The following is a 23,414-nucleotide window of genomic DNA, read 5'->3' on the forward strand; positions in this document are numbered from 1 at the left end:
AAGGCTGGTATAGATTTTAGACATTGAGAGAAGATTTACACTTTCTTCAGATCTAAATTAATTGGAATGCAGAAGAAGTTAATTCATCAAAGGAAATGACTATTATAAATTCTGAAGATAATTACCAGAAGAGTAAGGTCACAAATTTATTGCGTCTTTTAATGATGTACATCAATTTCATTTAACAGCAAAGAGCTGTAAACAACCAATTTTCATCCATGTGATCACCTATCAGTAAAAGAAGTTGGAAACCACTCAGCTTCCAGCACTGTTTCTTGCTGGCATAGATTCTAGAGATTATCAGTGCTATTTTACAATGGACTTAAGGGACCATATAGTCGTGACACATACAAAAGAGCCTTGAAGCTAAGCTTCCCCCAACAGGGAGCCGTGGCCCACTCAGAAGTACAAGCCATCATGGAGAACTGTTTGCCAACAGGGTCTAATTTTCGATTGTGTGCCTTTGGGTCCAGTATCCAGGTTTTATCTCACCCAGGGATTACACAAATATGGCCAGTTTTTAACAGCTTTTGAACTAGGCGAGAGAGCTTAGGTGATAGAGAGTTGGGTGCACCATTTTGGAACAGCTCTCCCAATGACATTGCTGGAATAAAAGCGGCCTGCAACACTGCAAAGTGCGGCATTTGAGTTAGAGGAGATTTTCCTGAATTAAAGTTTTGCTCCCCTGCTCTTTGTGCTAGGCCTGACGACCCAGACCATCGTCTGGAGTAGGAAGGGGGCCGGTACCTTCTGGTGCAGGTTCCAGTGATTTGTTTAAGGATCCTTGGACTTGTACTTTTGAGGTTTCTTGCTTGTAAGAGCCCCGATACTCCTGGCTAGAGGATTTTGGGGTAGGGAAGATTCCGCTGTTTTCCATCCCACAACTCATGGGTTGGATCAGAGGCGACTCACTGCAGGAAGATTCTTCACAAAATTTGGAAAATCTGGATTTTTACCATAAGGTACCAGGGAGGAAGTTTGTAGCCACCCTCCCCACCCTTAAGAGGGAACATCTAAGAGAGCTGCTGTATTCCCTGCTGAGTGGGCCTTTCCTAAGAAAGACCAGGCATTGTCAACCGAAGAGGAGGACTGTGAGTAAAACCTTTTGATAAATCTGAGGACACCCATCAGGAGTCTTCTCCCTGGGGAGGCACCTTTGGGAAGCTGTGCAAAGAGACATATTTCTGTTGTAAATACCTCTGGAATAGGATTCTTCCATCCATCTAGGATACCTCTGTCCACCTGGGAAGCCTTTCTTTTCCATGCCATGGAGAACAAGAGTTTCCTGGCCCAGCACTGAGAGACCCTTGCACAGATTAGAGAAAAGATTGGAGACCTGCAATTTTCATCTTTGTGCCAAGAACGGATGTGAACTGTGCCAATTCACCATTTAAGAACTTCTGCAGTAAAGATTTCATTTCAACACTCAGCCTGAATATTTTGTTGGCAATCACATCCCTTAAAGATGAAATTTACTTAGTACCTCTCCAGGACAATAACTTGGCCTTGGAAGATCTATTATCATCGTCGTCGTCATCCCCCCCCACACACATACACAGGAAAACAGCATCGTTCCGGGACCCCTGGACTGTGCTGGAGTGGGAGACAAGTTGAGAACCAGCCCTTGCCCTCCTGCCTCTTAAATCGATCAGGGGTTACATGTGAAATTGTCATGCCAATAAAGTTCTCTCAACCTGAATAGCTCATTTATTTATTTAAAACTTTTATATACCGACATTCAAATGGATATCACATCGTGTTACAAACAACTGGGGGAGAATAACTTTAAGAGAGAATGGAAAATAAGTTACATATAACAGGGATATCGAAAGGAACGGGGAAGAGGGAGAAAATGGTCAGGGAGACCTAGAGAGATTAATAATATGTAGAAGGTGGAAACAGTAATTATATTACAATTGCTATGAGGTCTGGAGTATGGGAGGATTAGGTAAATGCTTGTTTGAAAAGCCAAGTTTTTAACTTTTTTTTTTTTTTTTTAAGGTTATTGTACAATGCTCTTGGCGTAGTTCGGGTGGCATCGAGTTCCATATTGTTGGTCCAGCTAAGGACAGAGCACGTTCTCTGGTAGAGGTGAGATGGGTAAGTTTGTGAGAAGGAGTAGACAGGGAACCTTTGTAAGCGGATCTGGTTGGTCTGCTGGAGGTATGGTAATGGAGGGAATCATTGAGCCAATGAATCTCTTTATTGTGCAGGGTTTTGTGGATAATTGTTTGGCTTTTATGTAATATTTATTTATGTAATGTTATTGTTTAGAATGTAAACCGAATTGATCAGTAATTCTGTTATTGGAAAGTCGGTATATAAAAATGCTAAATAAATAAAAATAAATATTCTAGCTGGGATTGGGAGCCAATGGAGATCTCTGAGGATTGGGGTGATGTGGACCGATCTGTGTGAGTTGGTGAGGATTCTGGCTGCTGCATTTTGCAGCATTTGAAGAGGTTTGATAGAAATTGAGGGCAGGCCCAAGAGTAGGGCATTGCAGTAGTCTATCTTTGTGAATAAGGTGGCTTGGAGGACTGTCCGGAAATCGTTGTGGTATAGTAGGGGTCTTAATTTCTTAAGTATATGCAGTTTGTAGAAGCAATCCTTAGCTGTGTTATTGATGTGTTTTTGTAGGTTAAGGTGATTATCCAGGGTGACCCCTACATCTCTGACATGTTGTGAAAAGGAATGAGGGTGAGGAGGGGAAGGGGGGTTGTGACTGGCTGGGGAGATAAAAAGTAGTTCCGTTTTTGAGGAGTTTAAGGCAAGGTTGAGGTTGGAGAGAAGGCTGTTGATTGAAGTGAGGCATTTGTCCCAGGTTTTGAGAGCATTGGTCACGGAATTGGAGACAGGGATGGATATCTGAGCGTCATCCGCATAGATATAGTGAGTAAACCCAAGGTCAGCAAGGAGTTGGCATAGTGGTAGAAGGTAAATATTGAAGAGGGCTAGGGAGAGGGAAGAGCCTTGAGGGACCCCATGTGTTAACTTAATGGGGTTGGATTCGTGGTTGCCAATTTTGACTTTGTAATGGTGGTTGTTCAGGAAGGATGTAAACCAATTCAGAGCTGTACCTGAAATACCGATGTCAGAGAGGGGGTTGATTAGAATGTTATGGCTGATGGTGTCAAAAGCTAAGGAGATGTCTAGCATGGCCAGGATAAATGATTGGCCCTTGTCAAGCCCTTTGAGAATGGTATCTGTTAGGGAAATTAAGAGGGTTTCCGTGTTGAAGAACTTCCGGAAACCAAATTGTGAAGGGAATAAAAGGCTGTGTTTTTCAAGGTGATCTATGAGCTGCGAGTTGACCACCCTTTCCATGAGTTTCGCTATGAATGAGAGGTTAGATATTGATCTGAAGTTAGCGGGAACTGCAGGGTCTAGATTTGGTTTCTTTAAAATAGGTTTGAGGATAGCTTGTTTCAGTTCAGAGGGGACCAGTCCAAGGGTGAGAGAGCGGTTAATAATTTCTGATATGGGTTTGGCTATAATGTCAGGGATAGATAGAAGAGATTTTGTAGGGATGGAGTCTTCCGGGTGGGTGGAAGGCTTCATTTTCTTTAGGAGTACTGTTATCTCTAAAGCAGAGGTAGGTTCGAAGGAGTCAAGAGTGGTGTTAGGATTCTTCTGGATGATGTAAGTGAGAGGGGAGGAAGGGGGGAATTTCGAGATGAGATTGGTGATTTTGGTATGGAAAAAGTTTGCTAATTCATTGCATTTGTTTTTTGCATCATTATCTGTGATGGGGAGGGGAGCAGAGTTTGTGAGGAATGATACACAAGCAAAGAGGGCTTTAGCATCGTATTGGTAGTTGTGGATTTTTTGAGCATAGTAATCTTTTTTGGTTTTCAGGATGGAAGTTCTGTAGGTGTGAAGAGTGTGTTTGTAGGATGCTAGAAGGGCAGGGGTAGGGTTCTTGTGCCATTTCTTTTCTTTGGCTCTTAATTGTTGTTTAAGAGACTTAAGTTCAGCAGTGAACCAAGGGTTTTTTAGTATTGGATGGAGTTATTTGGGCAGATTTTGTCAGCAATGTGTTTTGTAATGTTCTTCCATGAGCAGTAGGCATTATCCCCATTAGTGAGGTCTAGATTCTGCAGGTCCTTTGAGAGGGAGAGGATCAATTCCTCTTGAGAGCAAGGTTTCCTGTAGTGTATGATGTTGTTTTGTTTTTTGTTGGGGCAGTAAGCTTTGTTTACAATGAGATCCGATTTTATCAGTGAGTGGTCTGACCATGGTATGGGGGTGTAGATAGGGGCTACAGTTGTGATGAGGTGGGGGTTTGTAAATATTAAGTCTAGGGTATGGCCAGCTTTGTGGGTAGGGCTCATCTTCCCTTCTGCTTGGAAAGGGAACTGCAGCTGAGACTCCAGCGAAGCCTCTCTGTGCGGTGAGAACATGGGATGGGGGGGGAGGAGGGGCTACATTTGTCTGAAATAAGATCTATACCACCTTCACTCCTGTTCATGTGTGTGCGTGCGTGCGTACTTTCCTTTAAAAGATTCTCCTGTTCAAACTCTTCTCCTCCAGAAAGAAATGTAAATCATTTGATGTCAGCATACCGAGGCCCTCCCCCCAACCTGCACCCTACTGCGATGAAGGCCACTCGTGCCAGGGTTTGAAAGGGAACAGAGAACGTGTCCTGCTAACAGAGGAATGCCACCGTGAGAGCTGAACTACTTGGGTTGCTAAGGACTTTACAAAAAAAAAAAAAACGAGGCCGAGAAAAGTATAGCTGTAGCAGACAAAAGCCCCACAGCACCTGCTCAGCCCTGCCCTCTCCCTCCACGTTATTCAGAAACGACAGAGGGGGACTGAAGGAAGGTGGGCTTCTTTATTTTGAAGAGGGAAGAAGACTGCAATACAATAAAAAGGAATTTTAAAAACACTGAAAGACTAGCAAGAGAAAGAAAGGCAGAAAAAAAAACAAAACAAAACCCTCCCATCCCCCCCCCCTATTTGCTGCATCAGCTGCCGCCGGTGTGCAAGAGACTGTGGGCGAGAGGCCACGAGAGAGGCAAAGGCAGCAAAACAGAAAGCACAAGAGAAAGAAAGATGAAGGGAATCTGAGAGACAGCAAAACACTGCAAAACAAAACCCAGCAAGAGAGGCAGGGAGTATGAGAGAAAGCAAGCTAGCCATGGTCATCGGGAGTCTGGCTGCCCTGGTGTGGAATCTGAATGAGGCCGGCTAGTTCTCGCCAAGTTTCTGATGTGCAGTGACTGCCAGGAACTAAACCAGGCAAAAAACTCTCCATGATAAAAAAAAAGTTTCTTTGATCTAAAGACAGTGGGGGGAATGAGACAAGAAGCAATGGGCTTAGGTTCTAGCCAGGGGGAATTTAAGTAGAACGTTAGGGAGATGTTTCCGGGGCTGTGAGCTTTGACAAGCACTGAAGAAAAATAAAAGTTGCCTGGGGGAGGGGGGGGGGGGGGGCGGAGGAAGCTCCATCGCTGGAGAACTTTTAGCAGCAGGGGAGGACAAAAGATTCTTCGAGGAGGTCTGGATGACCTTCTGGAGGTCTCTTCCAGCTCTAACTTTATTATTTATTTTCAGGACGACAGTGTACACAGAACTGTACAAAGGCAGTAGTGAAGTCAGTCAATGCAATAGGCATAGATATTTATAATTTTCTTCTGTTTAAAATGGTAGCACACTAAATAAAGCTCAAATGGAACAAAGATATACGACCACAATTTAGGGTATATTTAAAAGACATTATCAGTGCATTCCATTTCCATTTACAGATGAGTTTGTATTGAACTGCACCCCCGGATTCCTCTCCCCCTCCTCCCCCCCTCCATCCCATGGATCACCAGCGAGAGCCTGGATTGGATTGTCACCAGTACAAAGAAAAAAACTTGCATTAAGGGTTAACTCCCTACCTAGCAGTCAACACATCTTAGCCTATTTAATCCACATCAAGATTTGTTCCGGATAGTTGCTATGCACCTCTGCTTCCTCTCAGCCATTGATGAGCTTCCCTAGCTCTTATAAATGCACTCTCGGTCTCTGTCAGGCTGTCCTCCACCATTCTGATGCCCTATTCCAGCCCCTTTCCCCTTTTCAGGTGCCTTGGTGCTGCCCATCACTCCCGGATATTTCCAGCCAGTGTAGCTGAGGCCCTTGCCATGCCTCACCCCTCTCAGGAGTCTCACCCTCATTACACCTCCACCCTAGGACCTGCTCCTTTCCGCAGTCACTTCAGTTCCCTGGTGACCACCCTCGGGGCAGACTCTCCTGCAACCTAAAAAACTCTTACAGTCTCACCTTCCCTCCAGCACCTCCGGGTTCGCTCTTCTTCTCGTGCGAAGAAACGACTTGCTGCTTTTAGAAACCGGGTGAGCACACTCGCTCCTGCAATTTTGGGCTCCAGTTTCCCACTCCCAAAACTGACTCAACTGCTCAGCCTCAGGCGAGACTAGCAGGCTCTATATGCCCATCCGCCAGCCTCCTTCCCCAAGGGGCCATGTAGGGTTTGTTGATGTTTAATGAATGAGATTTTATGTGCCACGGGGAAACAGATGGAGATAAACCGTTACATAGGGTAGGGAGTATAAATAGGGACTACAACTGGAGATTGTACAGGGAAGCAAGTGTAAGAGGATCAGAAATCTCCTCCCCCCCCCCCCCCCCGAGGACATTGATGTACATACCCATTGGGGTGGGGACCATCTGCCAGAATGCTTAAGAGTGTTATATGGGCCTTTACTCAACTAAAAACCATCTTTGTCACTTACACAAAATTTCTCATTTCCTTAATCGAACAAATACATTCTTTAAGTTGGCAGTGGATCATAATAAGTTGGGTTGGTTTGCACACTGCTTCGCTAGAATAACGTACTTGTGGTCCCTTGAACCTCCACTGGTTTATCCCAGCTTTAGCCCTTAGTTCATTCAATATTAAAGGATGGACAAGAGGGAAAAGTTCTCTGCCCTAGAAAATGCACAGTCTAAACTGATGGACTGGATGATTAGCAGGGCACAGGAGAGAGATGCAGGCCTGTTAGGCCTGTGCCTAGAGCAGTGTAATTTGTGTGGCAGCAAAATTGCCTACTCTCCTCCCATCTTGGAAAGTGCCCCTCCTGCTGCCTCTTTCTTCCAGACCTTAACTCCAGCGGCGTTCCTCAAAGCAGTGAGCACAGGGAAAAAGCCTGTCTCGGATCCTGCCCCCTTGGACTTCCATATTGAGTTCAAGATTAATGTAGACTCTATTAGGATCCCTATGAAAGTGTGGCCTTGTAGAAAGGCTGTGCATTTAGAGAAGAGGAGAAGAACAAGCTGTAAAAACACCCTGGCCTCCACCAGATGATCTTAGGCTCCTTTCTAGTAACAGCTAAGAGGAATATACCATTCCCCTAAGGCAGGGGGGTTCCCAACCTTTCAGGGAACATGGATCCCTTTTCACCATCAAAAGGTTGCACGGACCCTATATATTTCTTTAATTTTTGCATGCCATATAACAAAAGAAGCAATGATATGCACTCCAGAATCAAACATAATGTATAAAACACTGATCCGAACTGAATACGTAGGGATGACAATTCCCAAAACTATTTACAAATTGCCCTCATAATTGAAGGTCGAGGGCATTCCCCCTTCCACTCGAGCTGCAATGGGGAAGAGGAAGCAAGTTCAAAACCATAGGCATGGCCTGGCAGAAAATCAGCACTGCTGCCTGCAGACCCTCAGTTGAATGTCCCGCAGAGTTTCCTTTTGAGAAGTCTGACTAGTGAGGGACAGTTAGTATTTTTGTAGCTGTCTACTTTTCTTCTGCTTTGAAGCCGGGCAAAGTTCAGTTTCTGCATGTACCTTCCCTCCCCCAGCCTAGCCCTGCTCCTTTTATCCCCGCAGGTAAAAGTCTCCAAGCTGTCCACAGTGTAGGTAATTTTATCCTCAGTGATGACGAACAGAAATTTTCAAAGGGCCTTTTTATACATAAACAGTTTTGGAACTTACCCTCCCTGAAAACTGACCCCCCTTTTAGCCTGACCCTCCCTGAAAACTGACCCCCCTTTTAGCCTGCTTTTCGTGCATTCTTTATTTTCTTTTCTGATTCTTACAAACACTTAGAGAAAATGACAGTCACAAAATAATTTTGATTTTAGAAAAGCGAAACAATGGCCTGCTTTTCAAAGGGGAGAAGGCTCCATGTCTGTCCGCGTGTCCCCCTAAATAACTTGTGTTTAATGTCACATCCAGACCTGGCTGTTGTCTCGTCCTCTCTCCTCCTCCATTCCTGGAGGTCATATTTCCCTTCTTCCCTCCTGGTCCATGGTGGCCCCCTTGTCCCTCCCTCTGTCCAGCATGATCCCTGGGAGTCCTCTCCCCTGAGAGGCTGCCATCCTCTCTCACTCATGGATTCCTCTTTATCCTCCTTTTCTCCCTTCATTCCTGTCTCATTCCTTAGTCCCTCTGTCTTTCCCCTCATACTGTTAACCCCAGTCCCATTTCATGCTCTGAGCCATTCTACTCACTATTTTGGTACAGCTCTGGTCTCCTGTCTCTGTCACACCAGTGGCAGCAGTGGGATATGTTTCTCACACATGTGGTGATCAGTCTTTCCTCTGCTTTCCTCAGTCTGCAGTTTTTCATTTCATTCAGGGAGGAAGTGTTTGTGTGTGCGCTCAGCATTAGGTCCCAATCTAGCACAGCCCTGCCGATGCTTTCTACCAAAGGCTGGAGGGAAGGAGGATCAGAGAGAAGGGGTTTTAATTGTTTTACCACTTTGAGATATTTTTGGGATTTGCTCAGACCTGCATCTTCTGGAAGTCAGAAACCCCCTTTCAGAGGTGCAGGAGGAATCTGCCTACCTTTTCCATCCAGCTAAGAGGGGTTTGCAGAGACCACAAAAGGAGTCCTATTTTGATGTAACTTGTACCACCTTTTGGGAAGGAAGTAGTTTTCCTGCCCAGGACTGGAATTTAAGATCTGCTCCAAGAGTCGACCTTTCGCCCAGAAAGGTCCCATGATAACTGAATTTGGGAGAAGAAGAAAGAGGAACCTCGGAGACCCCCCCACTCGGAATCCCCACCCCGGGATGCGGGACCACAGACTGGCTGGAATTCGGGCCATGCGACATGGACCTCGGGAAGTGTGGGCACCAGGAACCCTACACGCTGCAAGGACACCACGGCCACGTTGGGATACTCTCTCTTCCATAATGGAGGGACCCAACATGTCAGCTCCCCAAACTGGAGAAGAACTGTAAATATCTTGTGATCTCTAAAGTTTCTACCAAAGCTGGATGTAAATGGACTTTACTTCTACTATACATCTTGACTGCATTATTACAATTCCTAGTAAAATATTACGGGCCAAATTTGAAAAGCCCGGCATGTGCAAATACCGGCAGATACGCATGTAGCCGGGCCGTGCGCGGGCCGAGCATGTTTTAGGAACGGCCCGATACGCGCGGAAGTGCCGGGTTCAGTAAAAGGGGCGGGGTCTGGGCGGGACAGCGCCATGGGACGCTGTCCCGGGGAATCTTGCACCGGCAGTCGGCCGGCGTGCAGAATTTACTTCTGCTCCAAAGGAGCAGCAAGGTATTTAAAAAAATAAATTAGGCTAGATAGGTAGTGATTAGGGGTCGGGAAGGAGAGGGAAAAGGGTAGGAAGGGGATAGGGAACTGGGGAAGGCTCTATTACATCACCGCATGTTTTATTTTTAGAAAATTGCCCCCATTGCGCACGTGAGCCTGAACCCGCCTGCACATGCGTGCGTGGATATCCTATTTTATAACAAGCGCGGCGGATCAGAAATGCTGGGTAAGAGACACAGCAGCTAGCCGTGTTGTATAAATTATTTTCTGTGCCCTGGGAAATAGAGACATTGCTGGAAAGAGGGTTACAATACCATCTATAGCACCGCACCCCACGTGAGGCTGCTGCAGTGGCTTTGGCTGTATAAGACCGAAATCCCTAGAAAAGTTGTGGATTTTTGTGTTCAAAGTCCAAGGGAGAGGAGTGGGGGTTTTTTTTCCAGTTCTTTTTCCTGGAGAAATCCTAGGCCCATTCAACAAATGTGGATCACATTCATGCTTCTCCTTAAATGTAGTATATATTATCCAATGCAGGAAAAAGTGAAGAGAGATGCTACTTTGGTGAAACTGCGATGGTGTGATGTGACCCCGAGACCGGAGTAAGTGGCACACACTGTGGCAAGGCGAGTCAGATGGAAGAGTGGCCGGGTATCTTCTGCCTGCAATGGCCACCTTCCCATCGGGCTGATCCCTCAGGTGCTGATGGCCAGCAGAGCTTAGGTCGTAGACCCCAAAACAAAATATATATATGAAGCACAAGTGAACCCTGGAAACAGGAAGACCAGCTGAGACAAACCAGCAAATCCGAAGAAACGAGGAATACCCTGGAGTCTACTCAGCAAGACAAACTCTGGAAGCAAGATTTCAGCGAGGGAGCTGGAAGCCTGGAAATGAAATAAATGGCCACCAGCAGGAAGGAGCTGGGAGGATTGAACAGTTAGTTCCAGAATCTCACAGAGGCCCCTGCTGACAGGAGGCAAGAACTATCTATAGGGATCTCACAGAAACAGGTAAGAGAGTGAAGGAGACCAGAAGAAAACCTTCACAGACAGAAGAGAACACATTACAGAGAAAAGCAAGGTGGACATTCCTGCGAGGGACATTTTTTCAGGCCAGAGCACTTCATCACTGGCTTTACAGTGAGGACTCTAAAAGGGATACCAATGTTTTCGACTCCCTCCTAGCCCCCAATCAAAAATAAAAATTAGCCTCTCTAAAAATAAAACAAAACAAAACACAACAAAAAAAGAAATATGTAAAGAACCTTGAAACTCCCTGTAGATTGTCTGGAAAGTGAAATATCTAAAACAGGAACTGAAATCCAGTGCATAGACACTATGACGATGCATTAAAAGTACCTCATAACAATAACGCTAAAAGAAGCTCTCCGATTGCAATAGGTTGTGAAAGGCCAATGTGAGAAAGAAGGGACGAGCAAAACGAGGACTACAAGACTCCAGTGCAGTGTGAGAATAGCTATGTTTTGGGACATGGATGTAAGCAGGATTAAGTGTGTGTATGGTGCCAGTTATGCACTCTGGAAGATCTGCAGCTGAAACCCCCAGCCAGAGAGACCGGTCTGTTTCTAAGGGCACTTGGACCCATCCACCTGCTTACAGCTAGCGAGAAGCACCCACAGCAAAAATGAGCCCCCGCACCTTGGATCCTGGAGGTCTTATTCTCCCACCCTGTCGGAGAATCCACACTCCTGGACTTTGCAAGGACTTGGCCATGGGATTGAGTGTGACCCCACACACCTCTCGGACTGTCCAGAAAAAGGGGCTACAGCAGTAACTTTGTATTAAAGTCTCACTTTGTACCATGCAGAGGTTGTATCGGCTTCTCGTCACTTACAGTTTCACCAAAACATACAATTTGACCAGGGGTGCTTAAACTATTGCACACAACTATCCAGAATACTTTTGTACAATATTCACAAATAAAGGGGTTGGTGAATGACCCCAGAAATGGCAGGAATACAAAACAGTGTAATTACTAGCCTTTCCCCTACTCCTTATTGCAAAGAATGATCAAACACAAAATGTTATTGGAGCTGCCAGTGCCTTTATCTTTTTTTGCCCCCGCTGCGTTACCTGCTTTCGGTTTTGCCAGTTCCATATGTGATGAGTCTTCAGGGGGAAAAAAACCCAAAAAAAACTAACTTTAAATGGAAGTCCCTACCGACCACGAGCTTACACTACAATGGGGTTTTGTTGTAATGGCTCACAAGAGAAAGGTTACCTGCTGAACAAGCACTTTTCCAGGCACTACTAGACCGCCTTTGAAAGCGACCCCCAACAGACTGTGAGACAGAAGTAAAAAAAAATCTACATCTTGTGGAATGCAGCTGGACTCTAACACTATACCATAATTCCTTACAGGATTCATAGCATGGTCCTCCAGCTAGGCAGCATCGGTCTTTCTGCCTAGAGACCTGTATTTCCTGCAGAGATAACAGAATGCCTACACAATGTCAGCTGCAACTCTGAACTAGAGGATAGAGGCTCTTGATCCAATCGGAACTGGCTCCTCACGGTGTTTTGAATTCCCTAAAAAAGCTAGGAATTTGGTGCCAGAAAGCTGAGCGGTTGAAGAGGTGAACATTTTGTAGGAGTAGAAGAGGTGCAGAGCTGGGGGGGGGGGGGGGGAGGGATGGAGGAGCTGCAGAGCTGAGTCAATGGAAAAAGTGAGCAGTTTGCCTCAGTGAAGGAAGGAGAGAAACTGCAGACAGAGGGGAGGGGGGGAAGTGGCAGCGTGGAATGAGTACAGAGGAGTGAATCTAGAGCCAACTGCAGGAGAAGAAACTCAGCAAGGGGCTGGCTTTCCTCTGCACCAAAGGCCTGCCAATGAGTCAGGAGCTCCTGCTGGGAGAGACAGCTGGAAGATAGCGCTGTCCAGGGAGAGAGAGAGGATGGCGTTGGATTGAGGTAATGGGAGAGGGCAGAACTGCGCCCATCATACTTCAAGCCAGGTAACCACCCCACCACTGTGGCTTGCAGCAGTGAGAAACAGCTCTTGTAGCCCAGAGGTACTCTGGGATCAAGAGACTGAAGTGGGGCTGGAGGAAAATGTGCTTCCCCCCCAAAAGAGGGCTGAAGTTACGTGCCCCAAACAAGGCAACAGACTTTACTGTTTCAGCCCTCAGAGCAGCTGGGGGGAACTTCCCACACCCAGTACTGAAAGGACCAAGGGAAAAAAATCCCAAAAGTCTAAAGGCCTTGACGTTTGAATTGGTACCGAAAGTGCACTTCTACATAGGAGGGACTTTCATATAAAAAGGCCTGGTAATTCCCACAGCGCCAGGTTTGGAGAACAGAATCACTGCTAAAGGAAATAATGAGCTATCTTCAATGCAGCAGGCGACAGGACCCGAGGCAGCAGAGTTTTATCCACAGTAAGGTCACGACAAACAAGCAATCTGATCAATTTCTTTGGTACGGTAGTTGTGTAGGGCTGACTAGGCCCTGGCATACTTTAAGAGGGCAATTTCTAAAGAGCACGCCTAGCTCTACAGTGCAAGGCAGTCTTTGAGTATTTTCAAAGCCAACTTAGGCAGATAAGTTCACTTTGAAAACACTCAGGTAAGTGGCTGTATACACGCACCCAAACCTACCCGCACAACGTTGCACCTGCTCTATCGAGGGCGTTAACTTGTGCAGGTAAACTTAACAAAACTTCGTTTTTCAAATCTAAAAAAGTCTTCATGCGAGTTTCAGCCCTGCCCCATCTCTCTCGCCTCCTGCAATGCCTCTTCTCTGCATGTTTAAAAAGTTAATGGAAAACTGACTTTCACATGTACTTTTATGTGCACTGGGACCCAATTAATTTTTAAAATGTCACTTAGACATGAAAAACAAGATTGTGCGTGTGCAGGTTGTTCTGAACATTAAGCCCTAGAAGATTAACTTTGCAGCAATAGGAGTTCCCTGGGCATGTAACTAATTTTGCGATTGATAGGAATATCCATCCCCTAAAGGGTGGGCCACGGATGAGGTCTACAAAAGGTGACTTGGAGAGTCACTGGGGGACAACAGTGAAGGGAGCCGATGAGAGGCAGTGGTGGGTTGTGGCTCTCACTGAGCTCCAGGAAAGGGAGAGGGCTGGTTTTCCTCTCACTTCCATCCAGAGGTTGGAGAGTATCCAGTGAAGGATTTCTTATCCAGTGTCAAAGGGAGTTTGGTCTGCCCACTAGGTAGAGCACTACCATTCCCTGTTGAGTGAGAGGATTCCAAGGGTTTTAAGAGGGAGAAGATACCATTTGGGGAGAATTAGTAGAGATCCAAAATGTACTAATTTAGTACTCAAGTGGTTTGAGGACTTAATTTTGGTTTTTTGAAATTAGGCCTCATCTATTTTTGTATCTGCTGCAATTGCAAGAAACAGTGTGGTATTACTGGTTGCTTTCTTCCTTGTACACTTCAGACTATCTTTATTCTCTTATACTGAACTTTTGATTTTATTCAGTAAATTTTAATTTTGGTTTCTAACACAACACTTGGTAAGAGGACTTATTTTTCAGAGTGTGATCCTCTTTACGACCCCCACAAGTTAAATCTGACCCCATCACAGAATCCATGTGCCAAAAGCTGCAACAGATTGTTGGTACTCAGCAGACACATTACAAGGTGTAGAGGAACTTCCTGGAATAGGACACCTAAAAACACACCTCACCCTTCCTCACAACAAACAGATCAATAACCATTTTTTTTCCTAACCATGGCCATACTATGGCTCAAGGGATATGAACAGATTAGTAGTGAGAAATTCAGGAAATATGGCTGCTAAAGTACAGAAAAGAGGAAGGAAAATGGTGGTGACTACTTTGGGAGCAGAGTCAATAACTGGTGTACCAACCAGCAGCTACTAGCACAAGGCAAGTGAAGAATGTCTGCAAAAGGAGAGAATCCACACACAGCAGAACCTCCGTTTTACGGTTTAGAAACAAAGTGGAGAGCCTTACAAAGCAATGCCTCTATACTGGAAGATAGGGCTGAGGGTACAGAGAACAGAAATAAAAACTGCTGAAGGTCTTAAATCATTCCAGAAAGTGTCAGACAGCAATTTGATCAGAGAGCCGAGCAAAGTGTGCATTGGAAGTGTTAGTCAGCTTCCTGCAAGTGCCAGTGGAATACCCCTAAAAGACTCAAACCAGCGACTCTAAAGCTACTGAACTTTGCAGAAAAAAATAAAATTGTTGGCATCCAGGAAAAAGAGGAATTTATATTTTAATGGATTAGCGATTTCTCTGCTAAGGTGACGATTAAAAGGAAGACAGTACTGGTGTAGACATGGTTTAAAAACCTAACACAGAGAGGACAATTTCCAAAAGGGATTTAGCCAGCTAGAGCATCCTGTGTGGCGGCTAAAAGTACACGCATGCCTTTAGATCAGAGCTTTCCAAACTGTGTGTCGCGACACATTAGTGTGTCGCCTGCAGTGTGAAGGTGCGTCGCCCAGTCTACATAGCAGCAGGGCTGGCTGAAGCAGGGAACTACAGCAGGAAGATCGGCAGGGCCGTGGTGGAGCTTACCTCACCACGGCTCAAAGAAAAGGGTCACATTCACTCCTCCTTCTTCCTACCTGCCAGGCCCGGAAGAACAACATTGCCAGAGCCACATGGGCAGGAAGGAGGAGCATCATCTGCCGTGTACAGAAGAAAAGCAGCATTAATGGGCCGCCACATATCCCAAGTCGCGGTGGTCCGAGAAGAGGAGGAAACCCTGGTAGTAGGGCCACTGTGAGAATGAGAACCTGATTGTGTGTTTGAGGGAAGAAGGCAGCTGGAGAGAAAAGAAATAGAAAAAAAAAAAAAGACCCTATAAAAGGAATTGGCAAAAAAACAAGAAAGGGAAGATGAAAAAAAAGCCTGTGACCAACCGGTTAGAAAACTAAGATCAGACAGCAAAGGTAAAAAAAAATTACTTTTTAGTGATTGGCATATGTTATCTTTGGGAATGTGCAAGAGTAGCACTTTATGCCGATCTCACAATGTACGAGATCAGCATGGAGGAAGTGGAAGCCCACGGGGCCTGTACAGAGGAGGAAGCAGAATGTGCTTCAGTGCCAGTAGCAGCAATCGGCACCTCCCCAAAAATCCACATAGTAGCAGTAACAACAGTAGCAGAGGAATGAGAGAGAACATAAGAACATGCCATACTGGGTCAGACCAAGGGTCCATCAAGCCCAGCATCCTGTTTCCAGGCCATAAGAACCTGGCAAGTATCCAGAACTTCTGAGGTTGCTGGCAAAAGAAAGAGAGGAGGGTCTGCCTTTAGTGTGTGCATGTGTATGAATGGGACTCTGCCTGGGGGTGTATGTGTGTGAATGCATGGGTGCCTACCTGAGGATGTGTCTGTGTATGAGAATGAATGGGTGTCTTCCTGGGGTTTGTATGTGTGAGAATAGGTGCCTGCCTGTGTGTGGTGTGTGTGTGAGAATGAATTGGTGCCTGCCTGGGGGTCTGTGTGTGTGTATGAATGTGTCCATGCCTGGGGGGGGGGGGGGGGGGGGGGTGGGGAGGGAGCAGTGTGAGAATGAATGGGAGCTGCCTGGGGGTCAGTGTGGGTGTAACATTATGTAATCCACAAAAATGTATGTATATATTTAAGGAAACATACATAAAATTGTCAAAATACATTTTGTTCATTTAACCTTTAACCTGAATTACTGTGTTGTGAAATTATGTTTGTCTAAAAAGTGTGTCACCAACATGAAAGGTTTGGAAAGCTCTGCTTTAGATGAATGAGACGCAGCTTTTCCTGCTGTGTGGTTACATCGGGACGGAGGAGGCAGCAGTTTCTCATTGAAATTTTACTGACAGGCACCTGGGTACAAAAGTGCCCAAATACAGGATGGGCGAGTGCACGCGGCTCGCTCATGCTAGGCTGGCATAGCGATATTGCTGCTGCTGGCTGCATGGTCAGGGTTAACGCCGTTAATGGGCCAGTGGTAATAAGGTTGCAGCACAGAAGAGTCTGTGGTACCAGAGGTGATAGCCGTGCAGGGCTCTGCACACATGGCGCTGCTCAGCCAGGAGTGTTCATCCAGGTTATGGTACTATTCTCCTTAGCAGCCCGCAGATGGCCTGCAAATCTTGCTTTCAAGTCCCTGGCCTACACACCAAGGCCTGTGCTAACTGCTTTCCATGCCCTCCCCATCCCCCGAAAAAAAACTTTTCCATAAGGTTTCGGGTTTGATCTCTCAGATTTTCTTTGTTTTTAATGCTTCACTCTGTCTTCCTTTTATATTACTATAATGGTAAAAAGAACTCTAGATTTTATGTCTCCCTCTCCATAAGCTAGTTAAATTTGGGTCAATCTCTTTCGTAATTCTGACTGACAACATCTGCAGTGAATATATAAACTCGGGTAAAAATGATCATTTAGTCAAATATTTCTCTTCCAAAAGAAAGAAGATTCACTCGGGGTTTAAAGTTATCGATTTTCCTACAGATGAAATATGGATTCTGCTCCAGAAAGTCACCCACAGGATTCTAATAAGTGGCTTTTTCAGTGGGTCAGAAAAGCACACGGTGTATTGGGAGAGGATCCTATGGGTCAGGTACTCTCGTTCAAACAAACCAAAAACCACTTATGGGATAACATTAAAGATTTTTTATAGGTATAAAATTGGAACAATTTTTATTGCCACTGAATAAAGGAGCATGTCTCCCAGAATTAACTTTTGTATGGATTATCGTGTCAATTAAGACAGAGGACTGGCTGTCTAAATAAGGAATCCTATATTATTTTGAACATAACAGAAATCCCTGGCGTATTCATGCTCATTAAATGCTGTCCTGCATATTATGGACAAGCAGGTAAACTAGGAGAGAAATAAGATGGGCCTATAGACTAAACTTTACAGCCTCTCAGGCCAATGCAGAAAGGTGCGTTCTGGTCAACACACAGCATGGCCTGCAAGTGAGGGCATTAGGCATTACTCTCGCTGATGCAGAGCAGTGTGTTGTGTCGGCTGTCATTTTCTCAGCACTGAAAGCTTAACTCCAGGGTCAAAGATGGGGTTTCCAGTGCTAATGTGCTGGTACTTTAAACTCAGAACCTTCCTTCCCATAATGTGACCCGCTGCTGGAGGTCACAAAGTCACGTCTAGATAGTGACCAGTGAACCCCCAACACTGGTGGCACCCTGCAGAGATCTTTTATTTATTTATTTATTTATTTATTTTAAAAGCATTTATATACCGTCTTTCACAATGAGTATTGACCAAAACGGTTCACAAGACATCAAATAATTATAGAGTATAATAATTAAATTAATAAAAGTAGCAAATAAAATAGCATTGAAAATAAAAATTAATAAAAAACAGTAGCAGTTAGAGAAAAATACAATTCATGATTATTAATCCCTATTCTCATATGTCGCCGTACATCTCCCCTAAAGATTTTTTAAACATAATAAGAGATAGTCAGGGAAAAAAAAACATCTAAAATAAAACAGAGTTCAGATGAAATGCCATTAAAAAGGTTATAAGACATCCCCATGCTAGCAGCCATGCTGCCATTCACCCCTGGACAGCTCTTGCCATCGCAGACAACCGGTGCAGTGCTTGGCCCGTGATGTGCTTTGGTTGCAGGCTAAGATCTCTGTCCTTCAGGTGAGTGAAGGAAAGAGGAGATGGAAGCAGTATTGGGCTGGAGATGAAAGTGAGGTACAGGGTGAGGGCGGTGGCAGTAGGAGGCCAGGCAGTGGAAACCAGGGCTGGAGGCCAGGCGTGAGGCCCACGTCTCATTGTCATTGCTGGCTACTACAGCCAGAGGAGTGAGGGGAGAGCTTGGAATATGCTCATTTAAATGGCCCTGTGACAGCAGCGGAGATAACTTCTTATCCAGCTAACTAGCAGTGACTCAGGTCAGACACCCACTTATCCAGCTAAGTGACAGCAGCTCACCGCTGCAAGATACCCAGATAAAATCCTAAAGATCTCTGCACATGACAGCAAGAGCCACGGGCTCATGAAAGGTCAGGTGCCCAAAGCCGAACGCCCATTTTACAGTTTATGCTCATTTCGCTTGTTTTTAACTCCCAAATCATCTGCATAACATTAGCTTACTGATTAGGGAATTAAAAAAAAAAAAAAAAAAAAGTATCCGAGCGTTAAAAATGTGCACTGCAAACAACACACAGTTTAATTGTTTTAACGCTTAAATTAATGTAGGCATAAGCCTGTAAGAAAACTTTAAGCTAAAAATGTTCTTTAAATGTGCAGAAAAGAAGAGGCCAAGGTACTTCGTAACCTAATTTGCCTATGTCATCCAGCTTTACCCTTCCAGTTATTTTCCGGAGGGAGGGAGCTGCCAGGATGCGGCGACATCACTGTAAACATGCCAGGGCTTAGCCCCGTGTGTCTTTCTGTGGGCCGGGGAGAGGCGCTGCTCCCACAGTGGCAGAACTGGACATGGGAACAGCCGCTGTGGGGTGTCTGTGTCTACATGTAGGATGTCTCTCTCTCTCTCTGTCTGTGTGAGTATAGGGTAACTGTCCATTTGTGTGTGGAGTCTCTGTGTCTGTCTAGGTATCTGTTTTGCTTTCTGTCCATCTGGGTGTGGGGTGTTGGTGTCTGTCTGGGTATGAGATATCCATTTCTGTGTCTGCCTCTTTGTGTCCATGTGTGAGCTTACTCTTTTCAGCAACTTGAAGAGAAACAAAATGGGGCTTTTGAACCATTGGTTGGCAGTGTGGCTATCTAGTGAATACACTTCATATATATAGATATACATACATAGACACATATTTGTATCTCTCTCTGTCGAGAGAGAGAGAGAGAGATACATAGATATACGAATGTGTGTGTGTGTGTATGTATATCTAGAGAGAGAGAGAGAGAGAGAGAGAGAGAGAGAGAGAGATACATAGATATACGAATGTGTGTGTGTGTGTATGTATATCTAGAGAGAGAGAGAGAGAGAGAGAGATACATAGATATACGAATGTGTGTGTGTGTGTATGTATATCTAGAGAGAGAGAGAGAGAGAGATACATAGATATACGAATGTGTGTGTGTGTGTATGTATATCTAGAGAGAGAGAGAGAGAGAGATACATAGATATACGAATGTGTGTGTATGTATATCTAGAGAGAGAGAGATACATAGATATACGAATGTGTGTGTGTATGTATATCTAGAGAGAGAGAGAGAGAGATACATAGATATACGAATGTGTGTGTGTGTGTATGTATATCTAGAGAGAGAGAGAGAGAGATACATAGATATACGAATGTGTGTGTGTGTGTATGTATATCTAGAGAGAGAGAGAGAGAGAGAGAGATACATAGATATACGAATGTGTGTGTGTGTGTATGTATATCTAGAGAGAGAGAGAGAGAGAGAGAGAGAGAGAGATACATAGATATACGAATGTGTGTGTGTGTGTATGTATATCTAGAGAGAGAGAGAGAGAGAGAGAGAGAGATACATAGATATACGAATGTGTGTGTGTGTGTATGTATATCTAGAGAGAGAGAGAGAGAGAGAGAGATACATAGATATACGAATGTGTGTGTGTGTGTATGTATATCTAGAGAGAGAGAGAGAGAGAGATACATAGATATACGAATGTGTGTGTGTGTGTGTATGTATATCTAGAGAGAGAGAGAGAGAGAGATACATAGATATACGAATGTGTGTGTGTGTGTATGTATATCTAGAGAGAGAGAGAGAGAGAGAGAGATCTCTATGGGGTCATTTTCAAAAGGGATCACACGTGAAAAGTCCCTTTTCTCGTGCGATACCTAGATCGGGGCGGGTTCTGGGTGGCGTCCGCACCGGAAGGGGAGGAATCAGGGTGGCACAGGGGCGGATGCTGTGAAGATGTCGTTGACGGCGAAAAGGTAAGGGCCCTTTTCGCCACCAGTTTCGCGCCCAATAGCACCACCTTTTACGATGACGCAATTGGGTAGCGAAAGCCGGCAGCGATTGCACCACGAAGGTGCGATCGCTGCCGGCTTTTGCAGCCCCCCCCCCCCCCCCCCCCCCACATGTCTTTAGAAAATCTAGGCCTATCTCTCTCTCTGCCCCGGTGCCACCCTGATTCCTCCCCTTCAGGTGCGGACGCCACCCAGAACCCGCCCCGATCTAGGTATCGCACGCAAAAAACGAGACTTTTCACGTGCGATCCCTTTTGAAAATTACCCCATAGAGATATATAGATATATATATAGGTAGAGAGAGAGAGAGAGAAATATATATATATAATCGATATATCTCTGTCTAATTGGTCAGGTCTCTCAAGGATGAGCTGTAACTAATGCAGTGCCCCAGTGATCTGTACTGGAACCCATATTTTAAATTTTTTTCTATAACAATTGCTATTTAGCGCTCCCTAGAGTTGGGCAGTGAGAGATATCTAATATATTGTCAATGTAGTTTATGGTGAGGTTTAACAAAATAAAACGGTTTTCACTTTCGTTCAGTTTTAAAGTTTATAGCTGTTATGGACCAGACAGCCAGAGCAATACCAGGCAGTTATATATTAGCAAAAACTGCCTGGTATTGCTCTGGCTGTCTGGTCCATACCAGCTATAAACTTTCTCTCGCATGGGTTCCAGGCTGGCTGCTCGAGTGCTTCCATATCAGGCTAGAACCCAGAATGGCTTGACTCCTTGCAAGTCATGTTCTCGTGTTCTGGTTTTCACCTTTCCTAAAACTTTACAGCTAGCTGTTTTTACAGCTGCATTGGCATTTCTTAGGTGCCGGGGACCTGACAGAGGGAATTATATCACGGTACAGTAAAATGTTTTTATGGCTTGGAGTCTGTCAATTTGCTCACCAGATAAAGGGAGATTTTTCAGCAGCTCCTTTCTCATGTGGTGTCTTTTTAATGTTTCAGATATATGAGCGCAAATGTGATAATCACTTTCTCCTATCAATACATGCTTTTGCTGTAAACATGAAACTATTACTGTTACTTTTTTTTCTCCTAAATAATGTAATTTGCTGCTGTAACCTTGAAATTTGATCACTATCTCTTTTTTAATATAATAATCTCTCTGCAAATGTGGGATGTACAATACCATCCAATTAAATGGTCAACTTTTTTTTTTCCGGAAAAGTTGCCAATGCACAAAGCTAAACTGCCTTATAATCTCAGCCGAAGCCAGGATTGGCAACTTGTGGCTCAGAAACCACAGATATCTCTTGTAGCTCCTGTAAGTTATATAGAGGCTTCTAGCAGTTTGCGAGGAGGCTGTAGCAGCAGCCAGAACAGGACAAAGCCCGGGGAACCTGTTGGAGCCCTTTCATAATGTCAGAAAGAGCAGTCTCCCCTATGGCAGGGGCAAGCAAGCTTTTTGAGCTGTGCCCCCCCTCCCCCCATTCATGCTGGGGCCTCCCACGATAGGCTACTATATGTACAAATTTATGTATACCATGGTTCTTCACCCCCTATTCTCTAGCCTCTGTTCTCGTCTTCACCACCTCTTCCGGGTGGATAACTGGAAAGCCATCCTGGAGGAGGCGATGACGATGAGAACAGTATTGGAATTCAAGCGGGCAAGAGATAAACACTGCAGATGTTTGGAAGCTAAGGGATAGGCATGAAGAACCAAAGGTAAACTATATTAACTTTAGGTGGAACATTTCTGCATGGGAGGGGGTAACATGCACATAGGAACAGTTAATCATCTTAGAAGAAGCCATTTATTTATTTTATTTATTTATTGGTTTTATATACCGACATTCATCAGTGATATCACATCAGTTTACAATGTAACAAAAAACATAGGCATGGGGTGTAACATGCACAAAGAGGCAATTACTACCCTTAACAGAAGGCATGGGAAAGAAGGAAGGTAGGTGGTGGTGGTGGGGAATGTAACATACACAGAAAGGCATTTACTACCCTTTTACAGAAGTCATAGGGGTAGCTGCACAGAGTGGCAGTTACTACCATAAGGAACTTGTTGGGCAAACAAACTTGAGTCAACTACTATGTTACATAGCAATTGACGACAGATAAAGACCAAATGGTACATAGTAATGATAGCAGAAAAAGACCAAATGGTCCATCCAGTCTGCTCAGCAACTTTCTTATGATAGTAACTGCCTCCCCCATGCAGATTATCCCCCATGTGTCTGTTAAGGGTAGTAACTCTATCATGCTTCATACACATATGTAATCCTTATTCTGAAATATATTACATGTCCTAAAATAGCCGCTGTTTGCATCTAACTGGTTCTACATTGAAGAAATTCCCGACTTTGTTCACTAAGTCCATACAGTTATTGCACTGCTAAGAAACCAACTTGCTATCAAAGAGGAAGCACCAGTCGGGAGATTTAAGGTTTTCAGCAGCATTTCTTTGATCATGGACAGACATTCAGACAGTTTTAAGTTCTATGCAAAACAAGTAAACAGATGGCAAAAATTAAAAGTTCTAGTGAGCACATGAGCCTACCAAACCAGAAGTTTAAAAAGAGCTCCGAAAATACACTGGATATTACATAATCCTCCTCTAGGAAGACAGAGTTACAAAGAAAAACAACATAATTGGATACTATGAAAAAGTGTGCATTGCATAATATGATAAAAAGGCTTTTCTTTTTTTTTGGGGGTCAGGCAGCTTTTCTTCCTGTTTCTTTGCGCTTTCCAGCTCAAATAGAAACTGGCCTCTAGTGGGTACAGCATGGTGGCTTTTTCAGTTATTATATTTATCTTCCCTTCCCCTCAACTCTGCCCAGCCGTCGCAGCAGCAAGTCCTCGGCCAGGGACCACAAACCGCAGCTCCCTCTGGAACCGGCCCCTAGGCATCACCGCTGCCAAATGACTGAGGCTCTTCGCGGCGCCGGGAGCTGGAGAGACTGCCTCTGCAGTAAGGCTGGCAGGGGAGCAGGAGTCCAGGCATAAAACCC

The 23,414-nt window shown here is 44.8% G+C and overlaps 1 protein-coding gene across 1 annotated transcript in view; it reads right to left on the reverse strand.

Moving 5' to 3' along the window:
• DOK1 (docking protein 1) overlaps positions 1 to 23,414 on the reverse strand; it is a 169,006-nt gene that overhangs the window by 144,705 nt on the left and 887 nt on the right. The window lies entirely within an intron of this gene.

The sequence above is a fragment of the Rhinatrema bivittatum genome, chromosome 1 (genome assembly GCF_901001135.1).
Source record: "Rhinatrema bivittatum chromosome 1, aRhiBiv1.1, whole genome shotgun sequence".
In the NCBI taxonomy this organism is placed as follows: domain Eukaryota; kingdom Metazoa; phylum Chordata; class Amphibia; order Gymnophiona; family Rhinatrematidae; genus Rhinatrema; species Rhinatrema bivittatum.